Raw genomic sequence first — 22,102 nt, 5'->3', positions numbered from 1 at the left:
GTGTGCGCAGGGCCGGGGCCGCACCGAGCCCAGCCGGCCCCAGCCCCGCCGCGTTCATTTATTTCTCAGTTTAATCTTTAAATCGCTCCGTGTTTCTGTCCTCCGAGGAGCCTTTGTGTGCCGGGGAGGGGCTGCTCGACACCTTTGCCCCTTAGCAGAAAGGAAGAGAGGGAGAAAAAAAAAAAAAAAAAAAAAGCCTAAACAGCTGCAGCCCAGGACGAGCCTCCCCCAGGCCGGGGATGGATTCGTGTTTAGAAAGGCAAATGACCTCGGAGGGAGAGGGGATGAGGCGAGCCCTCGGTGCCCTCTGCCCTTTCCCAGAGGGAGCAGCTGTCCGGGCTGCGCGGCTCAGAACGGGCCCTTCATTGAGGCACAGGGGCCGTGTGTTTACGGCTTGGCTTCTCCTCCAGGCTCGGGGATGTGTTTTGATATCCAGTTGCAGGAAAGGGTTCCTCCCCCCTCCTGGTTTTGTACACAAAGTGCTCTCTCACCACTGGGGACACGGCTCTATAGGCAGAGAGCGAATTCCAGGCAGCTCTTGAAGCAAAATTCCCTCCTGAGATGGCTTCTGAAATGGTGTACACACATCATTTTTACCCTCTCTGTAGGCAAAGATTTTTAGGTGAAAACATCTGTGCTGCCTTGTAGTGGCTGTGTGCTTTCCTGAGATTTATATAATTTTAAGGAACTTGGAGCTCAGTGCATTTCTCCTTTCTTTGTTTTGTTCATAAAATGGAACATTTTTATGTAATGACTCCAATTATTTCCTTTTTCTGTGGGGGGGAAAACCACTCCACGGAGTCATGGAGAGGGAAAAGGAGATTAACTCTCACATGTTTCCCAACAGCATCGATGCATTCTTTGTGCGTGCCTTACTAAGAGCTCAATATTTAACTTGATTAACTTAAAAACGAGAAAAGTTGGCGTTTTCAGCCTGGATTTTCTGGCAGATTCCAGGTTGGAGTAGTGTGAGATGGCTGTGGAGGGGTTTGGAAGGTGCTGTGGCTGGGAAACTCTGGCGTTTGCTTCCAGAGCTCCGTGCCCTGTTTTGTGTCCGTCGGAAGCGCTCGGCAGGGCAGGGGCTGCCCGGGAGGGGTGGGCGAGCTCCGGGGCTCCGTGCGAGCCTGTCCGGGGCTCGGAGGCTGCTGGGCCCCGGCTTGTGCCGGGCTCGGCGGGGTCTGCTCGGGCCTCGGGAGGTGCCAGGCTCGGCGGGGCTCGGGCCCGGGTTGTGCCGGGCTCGAAGGCTGTTTGGGCCGGGTTGTGCCGGGCTCGGCGAGGCTCGGCCTTGGTCCCGGGTTGTGCCGGGTTGGGCTCGGCGGGCCTCGGCCTTGGCCCGCAGCAGCTCCGGGTCCCGCTGGCTCCGGCAGGGCTCCCCGGTGCTCCGGGAGCTCTCGGGCCTGCCGGGGCACATCCAGCCTGCAGAAGGGCTTTGCTGTGAACCCGTCCGGCGAGCCGGGGCTTGTGGCACCCCGGGCTGTGTGAGTCAGTGCGAGGGCTCGGGCTGCCAAACTCGCTGCAAACCGAGCTGCCCGTGCAGCAAACGACACGCAGGGCTGGAAAGCACGGCCAGCCCTCGGTTCCCAAGGCTGTTTTTGACTCGTTCCTGGTGTAAACAGTGACCGGGGAGCCCCGGCCGTGTCGGCGCTGGCTGGAAACTGGAGATGTTGTGTTTCGTGTTCCACACTTGGTTCTGCTGCTCGGTTCTGCTTCTGCTTTTAGAAATGAACTCTTGTCTGTTTCTCCATTTCATAAAAAGGCATGGTTCAGAGTGAGCTGATGTTTTTTTTCTCCTCCATGGGCAGCTTTTTGTTTTTGTGATGTTGCAACAGCATTTTCTCAGACTTAAACCTGCAGATTGTCCACTTTGAGGGCTGGGTTTGGATGGGGGAGGAAATGTTAAAAAAAAGCCCCAGAGCAAAAACCCTTTGGCTTAATTTCTTCCTTCGTGTGTGGTAGGCAACCTGATAAGATTATTTTATTTTCCACTCGTGTTTTAATGGACTGAGTCTCCCCAAATGCTCGTGAACAAAGCCAAGCGTAGCACAGCGTCGTGCCGCGTTCTTCCGCTGCTCAGCAGAGCAGACAAATGCATTTCTCTGGGGTCAGTGAGACTGGTCGTGTTAATCAATACTGTACCAGCAGTGTTCCCTTTCCAGGGAACCAGATGGGCTACTTACAACTGGTGCTGATTATTTTAACTGTGTAATTGTAACATGGCTGCGTGATGACAGTGTTTCCTGCAGACACTTCAAAGGAAGGTTCCCGACGAGTGTGTCTTTACAGCGTTTAATCTGTCCTCTTTGTCTTTATGTTGTGGCTTTTGGACATGTGTTTGAAGTACTAAGAGGTTTTTTTTCCCTTACCTCCAGCTTTTCTATACATTAAAAGGAGGCAGTGCTCTGGAATGATGAAGTGTCTCCAGTGTGGGAATAAACCCAGGGTTTTAGCGGCTCCCACAGTGGTGGGTTGGATTCACTGAGTCTTAGATCCAGGCAGTGACTAAGCCAAAAGCTGGGATGAGATTTAAGTGTCTGTGAGGAAATGGCAATATTTTTTTTTTTAAAATAGTGCATGTGGCTTTGTTTTGGGGAAAATATGTTGCATGGTGACTTGAGTCTTAACTGGGACAGGCTAATTACTCGGTGAAGAAATCCTCCTCCTAGGGAAGGAAAGGCACAGGGCCGGAGCTGGTTAATTACATTTTGTAAAATTATGGAGTGACGGCTTTCTGAGGAGGTCTGCCCCTCTTCCTGCCCTGTACCTGAATTTCAGGCTCAGCAGTTGCCTTACGGATTGAAATTCCTCCTGGGTATTAAGATTTAATGGTGGCAGACCCAGAGCAAGTAGTGGCAGGTACTGCTGCTTTTCAGTACAGCAAAGCAAATAATACTGGAAAATATTTACATGGGGGTTGTTATTCTCCTCGTATTTCCTTGATGAGCTCTAGTAAAGGTGCCTGTGTGCTCCTTGCATTGCCGGGGAGAATTCCCTGTATTTCGGTTGTAAAAGGCTGTGGAGAGGAACCGGTGTCTCCATAGCAAAGATTCCAGTGTTTCGTGATCAGCTCACATATATTTTTACCCCATCTAATTTAAACCAGTCTGCACGACACTCACAGGAATGATTTGTATGCAGCTTTTAAATATTTTCCTCCTTCCTGCGCGAGGGATTAGCGGCACAGAGCTGCTTTTTCGGAGGGTTCTCAGCCAAGTGTTACGTAATTTGTGTGCCACCGATGCACGGCCATAAAAAGTACTCCCATCAATGTTAGGGGAAAGCTTGTGTAGGCAATTATTTCAAATCACAAGCGTCCTAGGCAGGTTTGTGCAGCCTTAAAATCTGGGCAAAACGCTGCCTTTGGAATCCTGCTGGGAAGGGGGGTGGGAAGCTGTCAGCGCCCGTGGTCTGGAGGCTGGTTTTGAGCACATTCTACTCCACTTTTTAAGCTTCCCTGTGTGAGAACTGGTGTTTTCTGGTGTATTTTCTCAGGGAACCGTTGGGTATTTAAAAATCTTAATTTCTCTGAGTCTGGGTGGTGGTGCTTCAGCTGAGGCTGCTTATGGGTGATGCCAGTTTGTAATCTTTTATGAGAGTAAGGGGGGAAAAAAAAAGTAAAAAGAAGCTTAAATGCTAATAACAGTGAAAAATCTGCTCGGTGTGGAGAGCATGTGAAGAGAGCGGGCGCACGTCGGGCTGTGGAGTCTCCGTCAGCTGAGCTGCGGGCTTTTAAAAATCTGCTCTAATTTTTATGCTGCGTGTGGAATGGCTAATCCCATAAAAGCCTCGCACCTTTTGACAGATGAAACGCTGCTGTTCTTCACTTATTTGAGCAAAATATTTTTATAGATGGTATTAGCTCTGTGGCTCCGAGGGTAATGCAGTCCTTACACGAGAAAGATCTTGCTTTGATCTGACAGCTTTCAAGATCCATTTCCAATCTTGGAGTTCCATTAAGTCTGTTTGTAATGGTGCCCTCAGACTTTTTTTTCTGTTTATGTGACTCTTTGGGTGTTAACGTTGCTCTGTATCTGAGTTTTCTTTAATAAACTGAAGGAATAATTGGGGTCAGGAAAGGAAATAATCATGTTGGAAAGCGCAGTTAATTATATCAGGTATTTTGGGCTCCAGAATTCTTTGTCTTGATTCTAATGTTTTCTTCAAGTTGTAGGATGTAGTGAAATGATCAGATCATCAAGCTGGGACAGTGAGACAGGGTGATGTGTGGTGGTTAATTTTGGGAGTGTGAAATGACTGTGGCTGCAGGCTTGATGTCCATGGTGGTTGTGGAGGATGGGAGGGATGGTGAGCAGCTCTTTTCCCTCTTCTCTGGGGGAAGAAATGGTCTTCTGTGTGGTCCAGTGTTCATCCAGTGGCATCTACATGGCCCTGTGTTCATCCAACACGATTTAAATGATCTTGTGTCCATCCTACATCACCTTGTGGTCCATCCAGTGGGACCTTTGTGTCCATCCAGCATGATTGGTTTGGTTCTGTGTCTGTCCAGTGGGCTTGGTTTGGTCCTGTGTCCATCCAACATGATTTAAGTGATCTTGTGTCCATCCAGTGGGACCTTTGTGTCCATCCAGCATGATTGGTTTAGTTCTGTGTCTATCCAGTGGGCTTGGTTTGGTCCTGTGTCCATCCAACATGATTGGTTTGGTTCTGTGTCTGTCCAGTGGGGTCTCTTTGGTCCTGTGTCCATCCAACATGGTCTCTTTGGTTCTGTGTCTATCTAGTGGGGTCTGTGTGGTCCTCTGTCCATCCACCATGGTCTGTTTGGTTCTGTGTCTATCTAGTGTGGTCCTCTGTCCATCCAACAGGGTCTCTTTGGTCCCGTGTCCGTCCAGCCCAGTCCTGCTGGTTGTGTGCCCATCCAGCGGGCTCTCCATGGTTGTGTGTCTGTCCATCGTGACCCACGTGGTCGCTGTCCCTCCAGGGTGGCTCCGTGGCAGCCCCTGCAGGGCTGGGGTGGGTGCTGGCTCTCGGCAGCAGGAGCAGCCTCCCCATTCCCTCTGCTCCTCCTCCCCTGGGGCCCCGCCGGCGTCTGGCCAGGCCTGAGTCTGAGAAACCATCCTGGCTTTTCCTGCCCCTCTCAGCGCTGGCTGGGACGGCGGGGGCTCCCAAAGAGGACGTGTGGAACCTCCATCTCCAGGCTTGTTCCCGTTTTCTGGAGCTCGTTGCGTGGGTAAGGCGTGCATTGCTGTGCAGCTGTAGTGAGCAGAGGCTGCGAGTGCAGCCAGGGATGGGGAGGCACTTCCAGCACCAGGAGGGAGCTGGCTGCTGGAGCCAGAAGAAAGTGATGTTTTTTTCTAGGTCAGGGTTGAAGGCACTGTCAGGGTGGTGATGTGCAGCATATCTTACTGTCTGCATTGTCCCTGCCATATGGATGTGTGCACGCTGCCCTTGGCATTCAGGCATTGAATTATTTATCCTTTCCAAATCTGGAGGCAGCCTTTCTTCCCCTGTCTCCAAGAAAACCAAACTTACCCGATGAGTGTTTTTAAAATAAACCTTCCTCTGTGAATTACTGCAGTGGCAGGAGCAGGGTATTGATCGTATGTTGCGTTTGGAGTCGGAAACCAAAGGTTACAACACTGGATATCTTGTGGAAACACTGAAATATTTATTTTGCTGTTAGGTGCAAGTGTGTCTGTGCTGGTGCTGGGTTTGTATGTGGCTGAAATGCCATGTACTGAAATTTCCTGACTGGGAGAATGGAAAGGCCAGGAAACTTTGCAGTATGTGTAAAAGCAGCTTTGTCTCAGCTGTGTGTGAGGGGATGGATGCTTTTCCAGGGAGAAGGCATCTCCCTTGCTCTTGTGCTGTGTTGGATTTGCTGTGAGAGGAGCGTTAAGGTGGTCCTGGTTTGGGTGTGGGTGTTTGCAGGGTGTCACGGAAGGGTGGTTCAGGCTCGGGGAAGCACAGGCTGGAGGCAGCTGCCTCTGTAATTATTTCTGAGAGACTGACAGCTCTGCAGGTTAGAAACAGTCTCGAATAATTTACCTTTAGAGCAGCATAAAGCTGCTAAAACTGTGTCACAGGCATGGGGAAGAATCAGAGAGTCAAGAAGGGAGATGTTACCCTCTAAAAAATTCACCAGGATCCGGAGGCAGCGTGTCCCTGAGGGCTCGGCAGCCAGAGGCTTGGAAACACGGTGCTGCCCTCAATATCGGGATGTGAAATGAAAGGCTGCGTAATTAGGAACTCCAGAAAAAAAAAAAAGGCATTAAATAGCTTTAGAGGTGAATGGAAGCTTCATTATTAAGCAGCAAGTGCTTAGCTGCAGTTGGTGGTGCCTCTTCCTTTCAAATCACGCACACATGAAAGTGCTCCCCGCCCCCAGCGGGGCCTTATCGGCTTATCTGGGCAGGAGTTCAGAGCCATAAAAACTGTATCCTGCTTACACCTTCCAGCCGGTCCTGTGACCTGCGCTGTGTAAACAAGTTGTACCAGGAGCTCCCCATGACTGGTAAGTGCCTGGGTTTCTGCAGCCTGGCTGGGTCCAGGAGGAGCCAAGATAAAGTTCCAAGAAGTTCCCCTTTGGGAATGGTCTCCTGATAGCTGCTGCGGGGAGGAGGCGGCAGGGCTGGGATCCTGCTGACTGTGGCAGTGACTGTAGCCCATGGAAAGCACTTTGGGATAGACTTTACACTCCGGGGCTGGTGTTTTCCACGTTCTGCTGGAGGGTGGCTGTGGCAGATTGTGAAATGTCAGCGTTGTGGTAACAACACCGACCGGCGCTCCGCGGTTGCGTCAGGCCCGGGATGTGCTGGAGCTGTAAGCCTGTCTATAAATATATCCATATATCTTGGGATGGATGAGATTAGCCGTGGCCATGCTGGGAAGAGATGTAGGTAATGCAGGGAAGGGGTGTGTGTGGGGGACACAAACATCCTGCTGCTGCTGTGCTGGGGGGTTCGGATGCCTCTGGGGGCTCCGGTTACGGCGCTTGGCCGCTGCCCACCCCGGGCTGGCTCCGTGGTTTCAGCTTGCAGCTCGGCACAGGCAGATCCATTTATCCAAGCTGGGCTGTAACGAGCCAGTTTGGGGATTCAGTGTGTGAAACTTCACCTTCTCAGCAGCCCAAGGGTCGGGTGCACGGGTTTGAAGATGAAAACCTGTTCTCCTTGAATGTTGACCTTTTTTGTTGGTGTGGTTTCTCGTCCCCACGTATGGGGAATGTGCTGGGGTTGGGAGTTGGGCTGGCTGCTCTGGCTTCCCTCCATGCCACGGCCTGTCCTGGCATGTGCTGGGGTCCTGCCTGGTGGCTCCCCTGGCTCTGGGCTCTCTGTTCCTCATTTTCCCTGCAGCCTGGAAGGTTCCTGGCTCTCCCAGGAGATCAGAGGTGCCCTGTGTTACTCAGCTGCTCTGCAGTGAATTCAGCTCCCTTCCCCTGTGATCAGCACTGGCACTGGGGTGTTAAACTGGTTCTGTGGTGAGAGACGGATTCCTCTGAGTTAGTCCAGGGGGGAAGGGATCAGACAAGCAGTCACTTGGTGGCTCTTTCCTGGTGTGCTGAGTAGAGCTCCTTGGCTAGGGAGCTGGAGGCTGTAGTCTTAAAATGCTGAATTTAATTTCCTCCTGCAGTGTGTTCTGTCTGCAAGCCTCCCCTGCTTCACCCACCAGCATATTTCTTTTCCCTCCTGTCCGTCCTTCCCCTTTCCCAGGAGCCTCATCTGATGGAGGTTCTGCTCTTGCCTTGGTCCTCCTCATCCAAGATTCTTGTCTCTAATTTTAGCCTGTCTGCCTTTCGAGGTCCCCTCCCGTCTGTTGCTGCCTTTCTCCTTCTCTCTGAGTTGTTCTGTATCTTGCTCTCCCTCTGGAGAGCTGGACCTTGTTTCTGCGCGGTGGGAGGGGAGCGAGGCTGTGGGTGTGCTGAGGTGAAGGCTCTGGGCTGTGGAGAATGCTGGCAGGGATGTTTGGGCTGCTCTGTGCTCACAGAGAGCAGCTCCTTCCCTCTGCTGCGGCTCCCTCACTGTCCTTGCTCAGATCTGCTCTTGCAATCTCTCTTTTGTGGATTTACCCTGTATTTGTGCAGTGGGGCTCTCTACCATGAGGTTACTCGTAGCTGCAGTGCTGCCCAGCAGCCCTGGATCTCCTGTTTCCCTGCAGGAAAGCTGCAGGCTGCCTGCTTTTCCTGGAATCCCACTCCACCTTAGCAGGCATTTGCTTGTGGTTACAGAGAAAATGACTTTTCTAACAGGGAGGTATCAGACACAGTCAGATCTCCTCGAAGGGAGGTGGAGCCCATCAGGGAGTGCAGGGAACCTGGCCCTGGAGCCTGGCCATGCAGCAGGGCTGCTCATCCTGGTGGGATCCACCTGCTCGGAGCCCTGGGAGCACGGTGTGTGCAGCATAATCTGATTTGTGCCTGGAATATAAATCCTGGCTGTTGCAGGCATGCAGCCTGGGGTTTTACAAGTTCTTTTGTGAAAACAGCATTCAGCCCCTCCACTGCTGCAGCAAGGAGCTTCCCTGGAAACCCAATCCCAGCAATTAGTGAGGTTTGCAGAGGATCCTAGCAACTGCTGCTGGGATTCCATTGGCAGGGGTGAGGTTTTGTTTTTTACACTGTTTATAGTTGCATTCTGAGCATTGTATGGAGATACATTCAACTAAAGCACAGGGAGTTCCACCTCAGCATGGGGGAGAACTTTCCTTGGAGGGTGGCAGAGCCCTGGCACAGCTGCCCAGGGAGGGTGTGGGGTCTCCTGTCTGGAGCCGTCCCAAACCCACCTGGATGTGTTGCTGTGTCACCTGCTCCAGGTGTCCCTGCCTTGGCAAGGGATGGCTCTGGGTGATCTCCAGAGCTCCTTCCAGCCCTGCTCTGCCTGCACATCCCATGGAGGGGAAGGAGAAGGAGGGGCTGTGGGACAGTGCTGAGCTGCAGTGATGATGGGAACACTGCTTGGGAAGCTGATCCTCGGGGAAAGTGGAGCATGGCAGGAATATATTGGGTGCTGTGTGACTTTGGTGTGTGTGGGTAACCTGAGCTCACCTGTGAGGAGTTCTGTTACCCAGATGCTCCCTGACCTGGCTCTGGCTGCTGGGGAGGGATGCTTTCCTCCAGGGTGGTTATGTAAAGCCTCAGTGCTCTGTGCTCTCCAGCTCGCCTCTCCAACGTGCGCGGGGCTCCGGGGGCAACTTCAAAGGAGGGCGTTTGCTTTATGGCTGAACCTATGAGCAGTTTTATGTGCAGGGTGGAGCGGGCTCGTGGAGAAGATTGCAGTTTTCCCAGTGCCATAAAAAGTTACGATGCTGACGGTGCCGGCATTGTTCCGTAGGCGGAGGCAGAGCAGATGCAGAGGTCAGCGGGCTCGGCTGTGCCAGCGCGCTCAATGCCCCGCTCTGTGCTCCCGGCTCTCCCAGACGCCTTCAAAAAGTGCCTTGTGCTCTTTGTGGGGCTGCCTCAGAAACCTGCACCTGTGCAGAGCAGGCGCAGCATTTCCATGGGAAAGGAACTTGGCAGGGCTGCTTTCCAGGGCAGTGTTTCAGCCCCTCTGAAAACGTGGCGTTCCAGTGGCACACACTGTGAGTCAGTTCATAACCTCCTTCCTTTCTCTGGGCTGTTCTTTGGCGTCCGAGCCAAGGGAGTGAAGAAAATAACCAAGTGGCTGCATCTTGAGGAGCCTCATTCCAATTAACTTCCCTCATGCTCCAGGAGATAGATTCCCCAAACTGAGATACATTCCCAAAAAAAGGACTATTCAGGCTAAGTGGTGATGGTGGGACAGTATGATCAGCTTCTACAGCCTTAATTGTGGGCTTTTCTAAAAGTATTTCAGTGGCCTGTGCTGTCTTTAAACCCTGCTGGGGTATGGATTCTCCCAGCTGTGGAGGCAGCACCCCAAATTCTGAGGTGTAAAGCACCTTCCAGTTCTCAGTGACTTACAGCTGATTAAAATAAGTCGCTATTCCAGTTTCAGTCAGATCTCTCTAAATATAAACTTAACCTCTCGTTGAAACCATTTTCTGCTGGGATGGGGAGGTATAAATGCTCTTTGTTTGCAGCCAGGAAAATGAAAGGTTCACAACATTCAGAAATGTGTGTTTTAGATCTTCTGAAAACCTCTTCCTTAAAGAATGTTTCTGCTTGGAAATGGGCAAATACTTTGGGTATTCTTCAGCTTGGAGAATTTTATTCTAATGAACATACTAAAACTTAGGGGGAGCAAAAAAAGACTCTGATCCTTCTCTTTGGGTGATCCATTAGCTGCTCCAGCTGCCTTTTATTTATTTTTGTAGACACATGTGTGAATGTAAACATTTTATCTGGAATGGCCTTGCAAATGTTCCTGCATTAACATATATTGTCATGGAGAATAATTTTCATTTAACTGTAATTTGCTTTATATTTTCCTGCCCGGTTGCCATGGAAACGCAGAGGGATGTGGCAGGGACTCCTCACAGGAGCCAGGTTATGGATTGCCTCTCTAATGGACCTCTGTTAATCACACTGCAGCCTGCGCTGGAGGAACCAGGGCTCTTTGCAGGAGACACTTTATTTAGATAAACTGTGAGATGCCTGTGGTACTGGAGCTTAATATTCAGAGTTACCCAGGGTGTTTTCCCCTTCTCCAGAAGTTTTTTGTCATAAGAACTATGTATTATGATCCTGGAATTGAGATGTATTTATTTAAATTTAATGTCGGTTAGACTTGATTTTCAATTTTCATTTCATTTGCTGTAATAGCTTAACTGGTAATGTCCTTTTCTGCGTTCAGTTTAAGATCTGAAACGCTTGAAACAGAGCAGTGCAACATTTGTTATCCCTCTCCCCGTGCAAGAAGTTGACTTGCTTTTCATAATAATGTGTCTGTGTTTTTGTGTTTCCTTTTGGCTGCCAGCAGGGAGAAGGGGGACAGAGATGGATGTTATTAAATTTATTACCTGTGGATTTGGGGTCTGTTTGGCACCCCTTGTTGTTGGCTGCTGTTCTGAGCTGGGCCCACGCAGCATTTCCAGGGAAGGGAAGGGACGTGGGGCAGGGGCTGAGGGGGCTCAGGGGGCTCAGCCTGGACAGGAGGAGGCTGGGGGGACCCTCTGGCTCTGGAGGTGTTTAACAGCACATAGATGTGAGCCATGGTTTAGTGGTGGTGCTGGCACTGCTGGCCTTGGCGATCTCAGAGGCTTTTCCAAACTGAAGTGCTCTGTGATCTCCAGGATTATCAGTGCCCAGATTCCTGTTCTGGGATGCTGATCTCTGCCTTTGCTGGATCCTTAGAGGGAGCTGCCTCTGACTCCTGAGATAAGAATGGTGGTGGCATGGGTTCAAACTGAGCTCACCAATCAACAAATGGTTCATTTTTGGTTAATGGGCATGAGCTCCAGGATGGAAAATCAACCACCCAGCATTCTTTGCTCTGGGTGCACTGATGGCAGGAACCTCAAATTGCAACTTAGGGACATGAATTTCATTTGTCCCCTGAATCAGACCCTCCGAGTGAATTTTGGGGTGGGGTTTAAGGGAAGCTGCCTTGCTCCTTCCCTGGCTGTGGTCAGACACCATGGCTGCTTACATAAGGCTGGGTTCCTCCAGCACGTGGATGCTTCCCCATGCAGATGGGCTCACAGTTATTTCTTGGTGCTTTACAGGGGAATTGGGTAACGCTTTGTTCTGTAATGCAGGATGAAGAAACCCAGCATGTTTTTCTGTAATGGTGTATAAACAAGTAGTGTAACATCCTATTTCAGGCACTGGGAGGAGGAAGGGCTCAGGGGGGGAGGCAGGGCTGAAGCAAAGCTTTGTTTTCCTAGACCCACACACCAGATTTTAGTATCTCTGCCTTTGGTGGGTGCTGGGAGTGTTACAAACTGGTTTTTGAGGTGTGTGAGCTCAGTCCAGTGGGTGCTGTGGGTGTGGAGGAGCCTTGGTTGTAGAAGTCCCCTCTGCATTTCTGTGTCTTTCGCTGGCTGATGTTGGTGCTCTTTTGCTACTCACGAAGGGTGAATGTGATTCACAGTCTGAGGCCAGTCTAATTTTAATAAGAGTCTGAAAAATAGCTTGGCTCTACTCAGGACTTCTGGGTCTTGTGAGTAGACTTTCTGCATTTTTGCTTTATTTTTATTTTTCCTCTCCTTTTCTGCCTGTTGTCCTGTGAATACTCAGAATTGAGCATTTGAGTTCCCCAGTGGCACATCTGGGGTTCCCAAATGCACCTCTGCAGGTAGATAGGTGAAGCAATCTGCATCCAGGCACTGCTGTCTCGGAGCTCTTGGATGGGACAGCCAGAACACCTGTCAATTTATGCAATAATAAACTCTCTAAGTATTGATTGCTCTCTAATTCATAGTTTTGCTTGTGTTTTATTCCATTTTTTGACTCCTGGATCTGAGGCAGGGATCCCTGCACACCTGCCAGGTGTTTTTCCCAGAGGTGTGTCCCTGAAGGCTTGGTGATGAATGGCACTGTTGTAGGTAGAAGTTAATGTGACTAAGTCACCTTTTGTGGCCTGGGAATGGACTCGTGCACCTGATAATTGGGTTAAACATTGGCTCCTGGTAGCCAGGAGAGCAGAGAGGCCTTGGTGGCCCTTGAGGTGTTTGGCTGCCTTGGGAGCTTCACTTTGAGGATTTTCTTCACTGGGATTTGGAGTGCCAGGACAAGGGAATGGCTCCCACTGCCAGAGGAAAGGGTTAGTTGGGATATTGGGAAGGGATTTCTCCCTGTGAGGGTGGGCAGGCCCTGGCACAGGTGCCCAGAGCAGCTCTGGCTGCCCCTGCATCCCTGGCAGTGCCCAAGGCCAGGCTGGACGGGGCTTGGAGCACCTGGGACAGTGGGAGGTGTCCCTGCCATGGCAGGGGTGGCACTGGATGGGCCTGAGGGTCCCTTCCAACCCAAACCAGTCCATGATGTTGTTCAGGTTCACTCACTTGGGTTTGGCCAGCAGCTGATGCTGCTTTACCAGCACTCACAGAAAAGGGTCAGCTGCAGGTAAAGCATAAAGCCAAACTGTTGTTCTGCTCCTTTTAGTCTCCTTGACTCTCAGATTGGCTTTGAGCCCCTCATCCCATGTTGTGCCATGGGCATGGCTTTGAATTTATCTCCATTGATTGTGCCAGAGATCTGGGAGTAAAGAGATTAATGCATTGCTGCTCCCCAAAAATGGTGCAAATCAGGATGAGCTGGGAGGGTGGGGAGGTTAGAGGAGCTGCCTCGTGTGCAGCCGTGGGAAGAGGGATTTCTTCAGGGAATGGGTGAATTGTTTCCTTCTGCTCTGAGCAGCCTTTTAATGAGCTGCCCTCTCCAGGGTGCAGAGAGATGAACCTCCCATGGCTATCTCCAGCCTGGGGGGCTTCCACCACATCGCTGCCTTCGGATCCTTGGAGCTAAAAATACATCCCTGCTGCACAGCAGACTGCAGGCACGTTAATCTGCTCCTTTAGGAAGGAGGCTCGTGCTGCTGGCTGAGCTGCTGTGGAAATTTTATTTTTGCTGTGCAGCATTACCAGCTTTCTTCTTGCAACGGAAAAATGTCGTGGAAATCATTGTTCTGCTTGGAATTCCCTCTCTGACAACAATAGCAGCAGTGGGGTGGGGTGCTTTGGAATTGTTTAGTGAGGAGAAGTTTTGGAGGAGCGAGCTCTCCCAGGCTGATCCCTCTGTGCTGTTCAGGAGCGTTCCCACCGCTGGATTTTGGGGTTTTTCTGACCGCTCCTGGCTCTTCCAGAGCAGCTCTGTGGGAGCTGGGTTCCTCTGCCACCTTCCCCCATCCAGCTGGGCTCGTTTGGCTGTTATTGAACCCATTTTCCTGGGCTGGGAGGAACGGGATCCTGCCAGGCTGACACCTCAGAGCCCTGCTGGAGTTATTGCTGCCTCTGAGCAGTGCTCCATCCCCGAGGCAGGCACAGCTCGAGCCCTCCACGCCTCCTGGAGCTCCAGCCCTGCTCACCCCATGTGCTCCAGCCTTCCTGGGGCAGGGATGCTGCCCCTCCTGCCTGCCTTTGTTCCCAGGCGCTTTGGGAACGTTTTAGCACGAGGGCTGATTCAGACCCAGCTCTGAGGGGCTGGAGCTGTGTTCTGGTTCAGACCCAGCTCTGAGGGGCTGGAGCTGTGTTCTGGTTCAGACCCCGCTCTGAGGGGCTGGAGCTGTGTTCTGGTTCAGACCCAGCTCTGAGGGGCTGGAGCTGTGTTCTGGTTCAGACCCAGCTCTGAGGGGCTGGAGCTGTGTTCTGATTCAGACCCAGCTCTGAAGGGCTGGAGCTGCCTTCTCTGCCTGCTGCTCAACAGCTCAGTGCTGATGCTCTTCACGAGTTCCAACTTGAGCTGTGCTCTTGGTGCCATGGGGCGTTTGAGGTCTGGGCTGGCTGCAGCGCAGGCGTTGCGTAAGCAGCAGCAGCAGCTTTGTTTTCTCCCTGCTCCACGAGGAGCTTTGGCCTCCCCACTATTTAACATTCAGAGTGTATTTCCCTCCTTTGATGTTTGGCTTACCTTGACGGGCTGGGAGGGCTGGGCTGGTTCAGCCTGGAGAAGAGAAGGTTCTGGGCAGACCTTGGAACCCCTTGCAGGGATGGAGGGGCTCCAGGAGAGCTGGAGAGGGAGTCTGGACCAGGGCCTGGAGTGGCAGAACAGGGAGGACTGGCTTCACACTGAAAGGAGGAAGGATTTACCTTGGGTATCAGGAGTAAGGTTTTGGCTGAGAGGGTTTTGAAGCCCTGGCAAAGAGGAGCTGTGGCTGCCCTGGATCCAAGGCCAGGTTGGATGGGGCTTGGAACAGCCTGGGATGGTGGGAGGTGTCCCTGCCCATGATGGGTGGCACTGGATGGGCTTTGAAGTCCCTTCCAACCCAAACCATGCCTTGATGTTGGCTCAGGAGCTCACCTGCTGCACCAGGCTCTGTTTTCCCTGGCTGTGCTGCCTTGCTGCTGCTCATTAGCACAGGCTCAGTCACAAGCTGCTCAGACAGCCTGAACCATTTGTAAGGAAACTGTCTTTAAAATATGGATGGCATTAGAGGGACTCAGGCTTAAAATTAGAAACTGTTTATGATGCACAGTTGTAGTTGTTTACCTTGAACCATAATTATCTTATTTCCTGAGTTAAAAACGTCACGTCAGCTTGCTGAAGCAAGATTTGATGACAAAGGAATTGTTTTTAGCCACCAGCAGAGCAAAGAACACTTCAAAATGTGTGTCTAAATATGATTTTATAACCTAAAGTATACCACACTGAGGATTTTAAATTGGCTCTGGAAGTTGCGTGGGTTTATGGGTCGGCCATTTGGCCGGGGATCAAGGCCTGGGTTTAATCCTGACTCTGTCCTTTTGTCCTCTGAGCGTTTTCCTTGCCTCCCTCTGTGCTGCTTGTTTGGCTAGGCCGTGCCCTGCCTGGGGTGCAGGGCTGTGTGCTGGGGCTCCCCCACCCTCCAGCCTGGCCCCTGGAGCAGGGAGAGCTGCCCAGGGGAGCACTGGGGGTTCCTGATGGACTGCCAGGTTCAGGGGGGCATGGGCAGCCCTGGAGTGCCCAGGGGAGCATTGGGGGGTTCCTGATGGACTGCCAGGTCCAGCTGGGCATGGACAGCCCTGGAGTGCCCAGGGGAGCATTAAAGGTTCCTGCTGCACTGCCAGGTCCAGCTGGGCATGGACAGCCCTGGAGAGCATTGAGGGAGCACTGGGGGTTCCTGATGCACTGCCAGGTCCAGCTGGGCATGGACAGCCCTGCAGTGCCCAGGGGAGCCCTGGGGGTTCCTGATGGCACTGCCAGGTCCAGCCGGGCATGGGCAGCCCTGGAGTGCCAGGGGAGCATTGGGGGGTTCCTGCTGCACTGCCAGGTCCAGCTGGGCATGGACAGCCCTGGAGAGCATTGGGGGAGCACTGGGGGTTCCTGATGGACTGCCAGGTCCAGCCGGGCATGGGCAGCCCTGGAGTGCCAGGGGAGCATTGGGGGGTTCCTGCTGCACTGCCAGGTCCAGCTGGGCATGGACAGCCCTGGAGAGCATTGAGGGTTACTGATGGACTGCCAGGTCCAGCTGGGCATGGACAGCCCTGGAGTCCCCAGGAGAGAAGCTGGGCACCAGCAGCTGGGCAGGGACAGACCCTGCATCCCTCAATCCCCCCATAGCAGCTGGGGCACCTCAGTGGGCACAGGCAGACGTGGGACTTCCTTATTTTAGCATTATTACTGATTGCTGCATTTCCTTATTTCATTATTCAGCAGTGCTCTCTGATCCCTGTGCCCTCCTCACGCCCTTTCCAGCCTGGATTTCTGTCCCCTGAGTGAGACAGCTGCTCCTCACCTGTGCCTGGTGTGCCAGGATGCTCCTGCCTCAGGAGAATGGAAAGTGGGAGGGGAGCAGCTTCTTTAATGATGACAACTGCTACTTAAACCTGTTCAGGGCTTAGAATAGAAAGGAAAAAAGATCAGTGGAAGCTGTAGGTGCTTTCAATGTATGTGGGATTTTTAAGGAATCTTTTTATTCTGACCTTAACTTGCCAGGCCCCAGACAATAGGGGAGGGATGCTGTGTGGAAATCAGGGAGGTGCTTCCTTTCAGCTCTTTCTTTGCTGTGTAATTTGAGGCGGTTGTAAGGCACTTGTAACTCAGGAATTGTAGACTTGAGCACATTCTACAATTACATTTTTCACGTTGCTTTGTGGGGACCTCCTGGATTGTCCAGCCAGGTAACGGTGTCCGATCCTGCATAGCTGGGTGTGGGGCTGCCACCTGCATATTCCTAAAAAACCTGTAGCTGAGTTGTTGAATTGTCTGGTTGTAACTTTCCTGTCACCACAGGGAGTTTTCTTGGCTGGGGAGGTGACATTCAGCCAGCTCAGAATCCAGCCAGGAGCCACTCCATGGATGTTTGCTGTGTTTTCCCTCTGTGAGGGAGCCTGTCTGTTCCTGAAGGCTGAACAGGGACTTCCTTGACTTCTCCCTGGCTAATTAGCGTGCTTTAAAATGGGATGCTTGCATCTCTTTCACCAATCAGCGTGCAGAAAGGAAAGGAAATAGTTCAGATATTAATAGTAACCCGTATCCAATTTGCCATGGAATTACACGGATGCAAATGTCTGGGACTGCAGAGGTGACAAATGTGTCTGTCTGTCACTCTTTTCTCTTGAAAAATGGAATTTTCTCCATGTGTTAAAGCTGGGCACAGAGTAAGCAATGCAGATTGATTTTGAAGTGGAGTGGGGCTCGTTGTGGCCCAGTGGCATCATCCACCCTGCTGGGGCAGCTGAGTGGGCTTGGGGAGGGCACGGGCAGGGATGTGTTTGTGCCACCTCACCTGCATTTAGGAATAATGGAAAGGAGGAGCCTGAGCTGTGACAGCAGCTGTGAGCTCACCTGAAATTATGGCTTTAATCCTAGGACACATCCACCCTTCTTGTCTTCACTGGGTCGGGGAAGTTCAACCTGTTGGAGCTCAATCCCCATTCCTGGAAGTGTCCAAGGATGGGTTGGAAGGGGCTTGGAACAACCTGGGGTAGTGGAAGGTGGCCAAGGTGGGGCAGGAACAAGACTAAATTTGAGATCCCTTCCAACCCAAACCATTCTGTGGTTCTGTGATGTCACCACAGATTGTGACCTCCCCAAATTCACTGCAGATCCCCAAACAGCTTGGTCATTCCTGAATTCAGGCTTCTGTCACCCCCCATTCCTAGGGACAGCCTTGTCCATGTCAGACTTTCAGCTAAAACTCCTAAAGGACAATTTGTTTTCCCAGGAATCACATTTTTCCTGCCCTTTGTGCTTATTGCAGTGGCACAAATTAAACCTTGGGCTCTTCAGCCCACACAAGTGTCTGTGTTTTTGGTACAGTATCAGCTTATTTTGTATTTTTTATCAAGTAGCACAGACAACACAAGCTTTAAAAACTGTAGATCTCAGCATACATCTTATCTGCAGGGCAAAATAAAGGAACTTCAAGAATATATCACCTACTTTCGTTCTGAAAGCCATCTAATTAAATTTTACTTGATGCTACAATTTTGTCACAATCAAACATGCTGAAAGGTGGATTTTTTAATGTTATTTTTTTTTTAGGACTGGTGGAATTCTCTGCATGCTTTGGCTTTTCACTTGGGTAGCTGCTGCTGTTTGAGCATAGCTGGGTTGTGATTGCTGTGGGAATATTCATAAATTGTATTCAAAGGCAGGTCCTGGAGCTCACCCCATGCTGGAATCTCTCTGGGAAGGGTGGGGACGTGAGGGTTTGCCCTGTGTGTGCCTGGGGGTGGCTGTGCTGGCAGCCCCTGATAGGCTGCACGGGTATTTATCTCAAATTTATGGGGATTTCTTGGAAACACCTCTTTATCCCCCTTCAGATCTGGAGAGCACACACCTCTTCTTTTCCTCCTCTTTCTAGGGAGTCCTGAGCTGCATGGAGTGCTCTGAGGGTGCTTTTCCAGGCTCCTAAAGGGAAATTCCATAAGTCTGATGATCTGTGCTCAGTGTCCATCCCTTGAGGGCCAGCAGAGCTTTCCTGCTGTGCTGGCCTGGGCTGTTCTGGCTCTCCCTGGGGTGGGACAGGCGTTTCTGCTCTGTTTCTCTGTAGGTGGCACATTTTCTTCCCCCAGCTCCAGCAGAAGGAGCCCATGGGTATTTATGGGAGATATCTGTGGGGTTTCTAGTGCTGCTGCTTGTGGGTTCTTCCCCCAGTCTCCAGCTGTATATATAAGAAAATAAAGATAGTGTAGAAAGTAATCTTGCCCCTAAGGAGTTGCAGCTGGGCCAATTATCAAAGATTAGGAGCAGGCCTGGCTTTAACAGGCCACAGGTGTAAGCAATGAGAAGATGCTATAAAAGAGTGGGGTGGTGTTGAGAGGGGAGCTGGAGTCAGTGGCTGCTTTGTGAAGAGGAAAGAGTCAGTGCTCTGAGGAGCTGCCCTTGAGGAACACCAAGGTATAGGAACCTTTGTGATAGGAGATAACGGTATGGAACCCCTGCAATAGGATGACAACACCCAGTCTGAGTTTTCTTAGGTTCTAGAATTACAGTGGGATTTCAGCATTTTCCCCCATTTCAGCAGGTGGAAGCTCTGGCTGTGCTCTGTCAGGCTGTGCCTGGGGAGTGCATTGGAGAACACTTGCAGATTTCCCCTCCCTCCAAATGTGCTGTACTTGTTCCCCCTCGATTCTGCACGAGAGGTGATGGGGCTGCTCTGGGAGCAGGAGCTCCGTGGGTCTGGGTGCTCCCATGGGTGTCTTTTCTCTGCAGCCCTCAAGAGATGCCTTATTGAAATTCTGTCTCTTCCTGGAATTACTCTGAGGGAAGCAGATGAGTGCTGTGGAAAAAGGTTCTCTTGTTCCCCAGAGATTTTATCCATTCAAAAGTTGGTCTAAACCAGAATCTAAATCTCTGATATCCTCTTATGCTGCTTAGTTCTGGGTCTCTATAAAATCTGAATTGATGCAGGTCTGACTTGGGGCCCAAATCCAACTCCTTCCCTCAAAGAAACACTAATGGTGAGGCCACATTTGTGGGGATTGGCCTCTGGATTTCCTGGGATGAGACAGCAGCAGTGGCTCCTTTCCTGCTCCCTGTAAAATGGAGATTTAAGCAGAACCTTTCTGCATTATTGATCAAATTGAGAACATTCAGGTGTATGAAACCATTGAATCCCAAACACATTTTTCATGGGGACTCTGAATAAACCAGAGAACTGGTTTGTTCCTTCAAGGAAGCCAATTCCCACCTTGCTGCTGGGACCAGTTGCTGTTGCTGCCACATCCCAGCTGCTCTGGTGTGAGGAATCTGCAGCTAATGTCAGTATTTTTCAGGTCACAGCTTGGGATTGTAAGGCATTTTCCATCTTCACATACTAATTTCTGTGGAGTTACAAGATACCCTTTCATTAAGGAGGTTTGAATTATGTAATTCCCAATGTTTTCGATGGAATGCTGGCAGGAGCTGCATGCTGTGCTCTGAATGTGGAGTCCTGATCTGTGTGTGGGTGCAGCAGGAATCAATGATTCAGGGAGGTGCTGAGGGACCCTCTGGTCAGTGTTAAGATCACGAGTTGGTAGGAAAATGTAGAAATTTAAGCAATTATATATTTATTTTGGTGGAACTGTCTGCTTTCCCAGAGTTTCCAAGTTGCTTTGTGTTAACAGAAAATAAAGTGTCCCAGGTCTTGCAAGACTGAACCTGTTTTAAACCAGAGCCTGGCCACGTTGAGCCCTTGGTAATTTGGTGTTTGCATGCCCGTTTCAAGGCACAGGCAGAGCAGTTGGGCACTGCAGGGGCTCCGGAGCAGCACCATGAGCTCAGGACTGGAGCCTTGTCCATGGCCAGCCCTGCAGGATCCCAGGAGGGACAAGGGCAGTGATGGTACTTTGTGAAGTGATACATTTTCATCAGCTAAAGCTAAGGAAATGGGACGGCTAGATGTGTTTATTAATTATAATGTGGCTGTTGGAAGTGGAGTTGGGTTTAAATTGCAATGTTGGATTCCGTGCAGCAGGAACGTTGTGTGAGTGACCCGACCACGTACAGCCAGAGAGGCTGTGCTGGGCATCTCCCACTGGAGGGTTTGCTGCATTCCTAAGTGATTTGATAACAATTTCATTAAAAAATGGTGCCATGTTCCTTGTGAAAATTACTTGGCTCACGTGTGGTCGCTGTTTCAGCGTTACGGTGCTTTCTGTATGTTTATGTGTGAGCCAAGGAATGAATCAATCTGCTGTATGTGGGCCAGCAAGCAGCTGTAAATAGACCTTGAAAATGGTCTGTCAGTGTCCTGGGACTGATCTCTGTAGACTTTTTGGTGATTTTGATTCTCAGTTGTTGCCCAGAGCAGTGGCCGAGGCCGGGTTGGAGCAGCCTGGGCCGGTGGAAGGTGTGCCTGCCCATGAGGGGATGGAATGGGATGAACTTTGGGGTCCTTCCAGCTCAGACCATTCCATGGTTCCCTGACAGTCTCTGCTGTCAGCAAGCAGCACTGCTGCAGTTCCAGACAATGCAGTTGGAAGTTGAGCTGTTTTCCCCCCACTTTATCTCCTATTGCTGTTGAAATGCTAATTGGTGATGTGACTGTTACTGTGGAGAAGAGGATGAGGGAGCAGGGGAATCCTGCTGGAAAAGGTGCTGTGCAAGCACTGCCATGTGCTCCACAGGGCTGCGTTCCCATCAGGGATCCCTCAGTGCCCCAGGGCTCCTTGGCCTTGGAAGAGTCCACGAGATTGCCATGTGTCTGCATCTCCTTTACTCTTCTAAAAGAAAAATGCCAGAAAATTTCCATTTTGCTCATCTGGAGAAGTTTACCTGCTGTAGGATTCCTTTCTTTGAGTCAGGACCCTGGGCTTTCACGTCTTCCTCTGGGTTTTGGGGTTTATTTTGGCCTGTTCTTTCACTGAGGTTCCCAAGAGCTCCCTGAGCCCAGCTGGAAGCAGCTCTGCCCTGGATGCAGCTGCGTTGCTCATCTGGACATCTTCCCTTTGGCTTCTCATTGGGAGTGAAAGTTTCCCAAAACAAACAAGGCTCTCCCAGGGTTCCTGATCTCCTCCACTGTGTGTCAGTCCCAGCTGGCCTCAGAGCCTCTCCTGGATGGTTCTTGGGAGGAACCATCCCCTTGGAAAGCAGCTGTCCAAATCCAGTACATCAGGGAGGTTGTTTGTGAGGTGGCGAGCGGTGGAAAAGCATAAAACTGTCACGAGCTCTGAGAGGGAAGAAATTCAGGTTTTCTCAGTGTAAATGAAGCAGAGGTGGTCACTCTGTCCCTCAGTGTGGTCTGCAGTGCTCAGAGATGGGATGGAATGGGGGTTTTGGGGCATTTGGCATGAGCAGGCTGTGGAGCTGGCAGCTCACCCTTTCACCAGTTTGAGCAGACCAGAATAACATCACTGGGACTGGGGAAGGCCCAGTGCTCCCAGTTCCTCAGGGTGCTCATTTCCATCCCTGTGGGTCCCTCGCCATCCCACCGGGCTCCTCCAGATTGGGAACAGTGAGGAGTGCAGGTTTTGGGCTTGGAACCTGCCAGGCCTTTCATGTGTGCCAGCTAATGAGTGTAATTCCCCTTTGCCTTGGGTGCTGGGAGCTCCTGCTGGTTCCTGGCCTGCATCAGAAACTCCACTTTGGGAATTGGGAGCTGGAAAAACATCCTTGAGAGTACAGCAAGAGCTGGTCAGAGAAACCCCAAAAAAACAACTTAGAGCTTTGTAA

The 22,102-nt window shown here is 51.2% G+C and overlaps 2 protein-coding genes across 2 annotated transcripts in view; both read left to right on the top strand.

Annotated features, from left to right (window-relative positions):
• FANCA (FA complementation group A) overlaps positions 1 to 22,102 on the top strand; it is a 319,775-nt gene that overhangs the window by 119,702 nt on the left and 177,971 nt on the right. The gene's annotated exons all lie outside the window — the stretch shown is intronic.
• Positions 1 to 22,102, top strand: part of ANKRD11 (ankyrin repeat domain containing 11) — a 127,734-nt gene that overhangs the window by 766 nt on the left and 104,866 nt on the right. The gene's annotated exons all lie outside the window — the stretch shown is intronic.

The sequence above is a fragment of the Melospiza georgiana genome, chromosome 14 (assembly GCF_028018845.1).
Source record: "Melospiza georgiana isolate bMelGeo1 chromosome 14, bMelGeo1.pri, whole genome shotgun sequence".
Taxonomy (NCBI): Eukaryota; Metazoa; Chordata; class Aves; order Passeriformes; family Passerellidae; genus Melospiza; species Melospiza georgiana.
Note: the sequence above shows the minus strand (reverse complement) of the source record. Positions and strands in the feature narration are given on the sequence as shown.